Raw genomic sequence first — 6963 nt, forward strand, 5'->3', positions numbered from 1 at the left:
GGCCCCGGCCCTTTGGCTGCCTGGTACCTAAAACACTTCCATTGATCCAGCCACGGAGGGTGCTGGCTGGTGGCTCCATAGCTCCATAGCTCCATAGCACCAGAGCTCCATAGCTCCATAGCACCAGAGCTCCATAGCTCCATAGCACCAGAGCTCCATAGCTCCATAGCACCAGAGCTCCATAGCTCCATAGCACCAGAGCTCCATAGCTCCATAGCACCAGAGCTCCATAGCTCCATAGCACCAGAGCTCCATAGCTCCATAGCACCAGAGCTCCATAGCTCCATAGCACCAGAGCTCCATAGCTCCATAGCTCCAGGGCTCCATAGCTCCAGGGCTCCATAGCTCCATAGCTCCAGGGCTCCATAGCTCCATACCTCCAGAGCTCCATAGCTCCAGCCTGGGTGGCTGGTGGCTCCATAGCTCCATACTTCCATAGCTCCAGTCAGAGAGTTGGCGAAAATTGCACTAAGTGCGAAAGCCCATTCATTTACAACGGCGTGTCCGCCAGGCGGCGACATTTCCCCGTTACCGGTGGCTGCGTGGCGGGTGAGTGACAGAGCTTATCCGAGCGGCTGGAACTCTGCGCCGGCGTGGTCGAGCGTGAGGCCCCGGCCCTTTGGCTGCCTGGTACCTAAAACACTTCCATTGATCCAGCCACGGAGGGTGCTGGCTGGTGGCTCCATAGCTCCATAGCTCCATAGCACCAGAGCTCCATAGCTCCATAGCACCAGAGCTCCATAGCTCCATAGCACCAGAGCTCCATAGCTCCATAGCACCAGAGCTCCATAGCTCCATAGCACCAGAGCTCCATAGCTCCATAGCACCAGAGCTCCATAGCTCCATAGCACCAGAGCTCCATAGCTCCATAGCACCAGAGCTCCATAGCTCCATAGCTCCAGGGCTCCATAGCTCCAGGGCTCCATAGCTCCATAGCTCCAGGGCTCCATAGCTCCATACCTCCAGAGCTCCATAGCTCCAGCCTGGGTGGCTGGTGGCTCCATAGCTCCATACTTCCATAGCTCCAGTCAGAGAGTTGGCTAAAATTGCACTAAGTGCGAAAGCCCATTCATTTACAAGGGCGTGTCCGCCAGGCGGCGACATTTCCCCGTTACCGGTGGCTGCGCGGCGGGTGAGTGACAGAGCTTATCCGAGCGGCTGGAACTCTGCGCCGGCGTGGTCGAGCGTGAGGCCTCGGCCCTTTGGCTGCCTGGTACCTAAAACACTTCCATTGATCCAGCCACGGAGGGTGCTGGCTGGTGGCTCCATAGCTCCATAGCTCCATACCTCCAGAGCTCCAGAGCTCCATAGCACCAGAGCTCCATAGCTCCATAGCACCAGAGCTCCATAGCACCAGAGCTCCATAGCTCCATAGCACCAGAGCTCCATAGCTCCATAGCACCAGAGCTCCATAGCTCCATAGCACCAGAGCTCCATAGCTCCATAGCTCCATAGCACCAGAGCTCCATAGCTCCATAGCACCAGAGCTCCATAGCTCCATAGCACCAGAGCTCCATAGCTCCATAGCACCAGAGCTCCATAGCTCCATAGCACCAGAGCTCCATAGCTCCATAGCACCAGAGCTCCATAGCTCCATAGCACCAGAGCTCCATAGCTCCATAGCACCAGAGCTCCATAGCTCCATAGCACCAGAGCTCCATAGCTCCATAGCACCAGAGCTCCATAGCTCCATAGCTCCAGGGCTCCATAGCTCCAGGGCTCCATAGCTCCATAGCTCCAGGGCTCCATAGCTCCAGGGCTCCAGGGCTCCATAGCTCCATACCTCCAGAGCTCCATAGCTCCATACTTCCAGAGCTCCATAGCTCCATAGCTCCATACTTCCATAGCTCCAGCCGCGGAGGGTGCTGGCTGGTGGCTCCATAGCTCCATACTTCCATACTTGCAGCCACGGAGTTGGCTAAAATTGCACTAAGTGCGAAAGCCCATTCATTTACAACGGCGTGTCCGCCAGGCGGCGACATTTCCCCGTTACCGGTGGCTGCGCGGCGGGTGAGTGACAGAGCTTATCCGAGCGGCTGGAACTCTGCGCCGGCGTGGTCGAGCGTGAGGCCCCGGCCCTTTGGCTGCCTGGTACCTAAAACACTTCCATTGATCCAGCCACGGAGGGTGCTGGCTGGTGGCTCCATAGCTCCATAGCTCCATAGCACCAGAGCTCCAGAGCTCCACAGCACCAGAGCTCCATAGCTCCATAGCACCAGAGCTCCATAGCTCCATAGCACCAGAGCTCCATAGCTCCATAGCACCAGAGCTCCATAGCTCCATAGCACCAGAGCTCCAGAGCTCCATAGCACCAGAGCTCCAGAGCTCCATAGCACCAGAGCTCCATAGCTCCATAGCACCAGAGCTCCATAGCTCCAGCCTGGGTGGCTGGTGGCTCCATAGCTCCATACTTCCATAGCTCTAAGTCAGAGAGTTGGCGAAAATTGCACTAAGTGCGAAAGCCCATTCATTTACAACGGCGTGTCCACAAGGCGGCGACATTTCCCCGTTACCGGTGGCTGCGCGGCGGGAGAGTGACAGAGCTCATCCGAGCGGCTGGAACTCTGCGCCGGCGTGGTCGAGCGTGAGGCCTCGGCACTTTGGCCGCCTGGTACCTAAACACTTCCATTGATCCAGCCACGGAGGGTGCTGGCTGGTGGCTCCATACCTCCATAGCTCCATACCTCCAGAGCTCCAGAGCTCCATAGCACCAGAGCTCCATAGCTCCATAGCACCAGAGCTCCATAGCTCCATAGCACCAGAGCTCCATAGCTCCATAGCACCAGAGCTCCATAGCTCCATAGCACCAGAGCTCCATAGCTCCATAGCACCAGAGCTCCATAGCTCCATAGCACCAGAGCTCCATAGCTCCATAGCACCAGAGCTCCATAGCTCCATAGCACCAGAGCTCCATAGCTCCATAGCACCAGAGCTCCATAGCTCCATAGCACCAGAGCTCCAGAGCTCCATAGCACCAGAGCTCCAGAGCTCCATAGCACCAGAGCTCCATAGCTCCATAGCACCAGAGCTCCATAGCTCCAGAGCTCCATAGCTCCAGCCTGGGTGGCTGGTGGCTCCATAGCTCCATACTTCCATAGCTCTAAGTCAGAGAGTTGGCGAAAATTGCACTAAGTGCGAAAGCCCATTCATTTACAACGGCGTGTCCACAAGGCGGCGACATTTCCCCGTTACCGGTGGCTGCGCGGCGGGAGAGTGACAGAGCTCATCCGAGCGGCTGGAACTCTGCGCCGGCGTGGTCGAGCGTGAGGCCTCGGCACTTTGGCCGCCTGGTACCTAAACACTTCCATTGATCCAGCCACGGAGGGTGCTGGCTGGTGGCTCCATACCTCCATAGCTCCATACCTCCAGAGCTCCAGAGCTCCATAGCACCAGAGCTCCATAGCTCCATAGCACCAGAGCTCCATAGCTCCATAGCACCAGAGCTCCATAGCTCCATAGCACCAGAGCTCCATAGCTCCATAGCACCAGAGCTCCATAGCTCCATAGCACCAGAGCTCCATAGCTCCATAGCACCAGAGCTCCATAGCTCCATAGCACCAGAGCTCCATAGCTCCATAGCACCAGAGCTCCATAGCTCCATAGCTCCAGGGCTCCATAGCTCCAGGGCTCCATAGCTCCATAGCTCCAGGGCTCCATAGCTCCAGGGCTCCAGGGCTCCATAGCTCCAGGGCTCCAGGGCTCCATAGCTCCATACCTCCAGAGCTCCATAGCTCCATACTTCCAGAGCTCCATAGCTCCATAGCGCCATACTTCCATAGCTCCATAGCTCCATACTTCCATAGCACCAGAGCTCCATAGCTCCAGAGCTCCATAGCTCCAGCCTGGGTGGCTGGTGGCTCCATAGCTCCATACTTCCATAGCTCCAGTCAGAGAGTTGGCGAAAATTGCACTAAGTGCGAAAGCCCATTCATTTACAACGGCGTGTCCACAAGGCGGCGACATTTCCCCGTTACCGGTGGCTGCGCGGCGGGTGAGTGACAGAGCTTATCCGAGCGGCTGGAACTCTGCGCCGGCGTGGTCGAGCGTGAGGCCTCGGCCCTTTGGCTGCCTGGTACCTAAAACACTTCCATTGATCCAGCCACGGAGGGTGCTGGCTGGTGGCTCCATAGCTCCATAGCTCCATAGCTCCATAGCTCCATACTTCCATAGCTCCATACTTCCATAGCTCCAGACTTCCATAGCTCCATAGCTCCATAGCTCCATAGCTCCATAGCTCCATACTTCCAGAGCTCCATAGCTCCATAGCACCAGAGCTCCAGAGCTCCATAGCTCCATAGCTCCATAGCCCCAGAGCTCCATAGCTCCATAGCTCCATAGCTCCAGAGCTCCATACTTCCATAGCTCCAGAGCTCCAGCCTGTCTGGTGGCTCCATAGCTCCATAGCTCCATACTTGCAGCCACGGAGCTGGCGAAAATTGCACTAAGTGCGAAAGCCCATTCATTTACAACGGCGTGTCCACAAGGCGGCGACATTTCCCCGTTACCGGTGGCTGCTTAGCGGGAGAGTGACAGAGCTTATCCGAGCGGCTGGAACTCTGGGCCGGCCTGGTCGAGCGGCTGGCCTCGGTAGTTGAGGTACCAGGGGCGGGCTGGGGAGCTCCAGGCGGGGCTTGTGAGAGAGTGTAGCCGAGCGGCTGGAACTCTGGGCCGGCGTGGTTGAGCAGCATGCCCGCGGAGGTGGCTCTTCCATAGGCACGGAGGGGGCTGGAGCTCCACACTTCCCTAGGCACGGAGGGTGCTGGAGCTCCACACTTCCATAGCTCCAGGCACGGAGGGTGCTGGAGCTCCACACTTCCATAGGCAGGGAGGGTGCTGGAGCTCCACACTTCCATAGGCAGGGAGGGTGCTGGAGCTCCACACTTCCATAGGCAGGGAGGGTGCTGGAGCTCCACACTTCCATAGGCAGGGAGGGTGCTGGAGCTCCACACTTCCATAGGCAGGGAGGGTGCTGGAGCTCCACACTTCCATAGGCAGGGAGGGTGCTGGAGCTCCACACTTCCATAGGCAGGGAGGGTGCTGGAGCTCCACACTTCCATAGGCAGGGAGGGTGCTGGAGCTCCACACTTCCATAGGCAGGGAGGGTGCTGGAGCTCCACACTTCCATAGGCAGGGAGGGTGCTGGAGCTCCACACTTCCATAGGCAGGGAGGGTGCTGGAGCTCCACACTTCCATAGGCAGGGAGGGTGCTGGAGCTCCACACTTCCATAGGCAGGGAGGGTGCTGGAGCTCCACACTTCCATAGGCAGGGAGGGTGCTGGAGCTCCACACTTCCATAGGCAGGGAGGGTGCTGGAGCTCCACACTTCCATAGGCAGGGAGGGTGCTGGAGCTCCACACTTCCATAGGCAGGGAGGGTGCTGGAGCTCCACACTTCCATAGGCAGGGAGGGTGCTGGAGCTCCACACTTCCATAGGCAGGGAGGGTGCTGGAGCTCCACACTTCCATAGGCAGGGAGGGTGCTGGAGCTCCACACTTCCATAGGCAGGGAGGGTGCTGGAGCTCCACACTTCCATAGGCAGGGAGGGTGCTGGAGCTCCACACTTCCATAGGCAGGGAGGGTGCTGGAGCTCCACACTTCCATAGGCAGGGAGGGTGCTGGAGCTCCACACTTCCATAGGCAGGGAGGGTGCTGGAGCTCCACACTTCCATAGGCAGGGAGGGTGCTGGAGCTCCACACTTCCATAGGCAGGGAGGGTGCTGGAGCTCCACACTTCCATAGGCAGGGAGGGTGCTGGAGCTCCACACTTCCATAGGCAGGGAGGGTGCTGGCACATCCACACTTCCAGCCACGGAGCATGCTGGCACTTCCACCTTGCTTGCTAAGTCGGCGTGATCTTGCCCAAAAAGTCCCTCCTCACCTCCAGCTGGAAGTGGAAAAAAATCCTCCACCTGCTTGGCCGAGGTTCTGGAAGCCAGCAGCTCGCAGAATGTTGCCAAAGTTTCACTGGAAGGAAAAGAAAAGAGAAGACCGAGTGCGCATTTCACCTACCGCCGAATGTCCACAAGAGGGAAGTGTCACTCCGTCGCAGAATCTGCGCCGACGCACTCGGCACCCTTCGAATTTATGGTGCCGGTGCGGGTGTTCTGGGTGCAAAAAGGCCGCCCAAGTGGTAGAAAAAAATCAGACTTCGTCTCTTAGGTCGAAATTAATGCCAAGTTTTGAAATGCGCTGGCAGGGGTGGACCAGGGCCCGTTAGAAGTGCTTAGGCGAGGTCCTGGAAGCCTAACCCGGCGTGATCTTGTGCAAAAAGCCGCTGCTGAGCTCCAGCTGGAAGTGTAAAAAGAACCGGGCTGGATCAAAAAAGAACCGGGTGGCCCGTTAAAATTGCTTAGCCGAGGTCCTGGAAGCCTAACCCGGCGTGATCTTGTGCAAAAAGCCGCTCCCGAGCTCCAGCTGGAAGTGTAAAAAGAACCGGGCTGGATAAAAAAAGAACCGGGCTGGATCAAAAAAGAACCGGGCGACCCGTTAAAATTGCTTAGCCGAGGTCCTGGAAGCCTAACACGGCGTGTTCTTGTGCAAAAAGCCGCTCCCAAGCTCCAGCTGGAAGTGTAAAAAGAACCGGGCTGGATAAAAAAAAGAACCGGGCTGGATCAAAAAAGAACCGGGCGACCCGTTAAAATTGCTTAGCCGAGGTCCTGGAAGCCTAACACGGCGTGATCTTGTGCAAAAAGCCGCTCCCGAGCTCCAGCTGGAAGTGTAAAAAGAACCAGGCTGGATAAAAAAAAGAACCGGGCTGGATCAAAAAAGAACCGGGCGACCCGTTAAAATTGCTTAGCCGAGGTCCTGGAAGCCTAACACGGCGTGATCTTGTGCAAAAAGCCGCTCCCGAGCTCCAGCTGGAAGTGTAAAAAGAACCAGGCTGGATAAAAAAAAGAACCGGGCTGGATAAAAAAAAAGAACCGGGTGGCCCGTTAAAATTGCTTAGCCGAGGTCCTGGAAGCC

The sequence above is a fragment of the Syngnathus leptorhynchus genome, unplaced genomic scaffold (genome assembly GCF_054491065.1).
Source record: "Syngnathus leptorhynchus isolate UIUO unplaced genomic scaffold, UIUO_Slep HiC_scaffold_118, whole genome shotgun sequence".
Classification (NCBI taxonomy): domain Eukaryota; kingdom Metazoa; phylum Chordata; class Actinopteri; order Syngnathiformes; family Syngnathidae; genus Syngnathus; species Syngnathus leptorhynchus.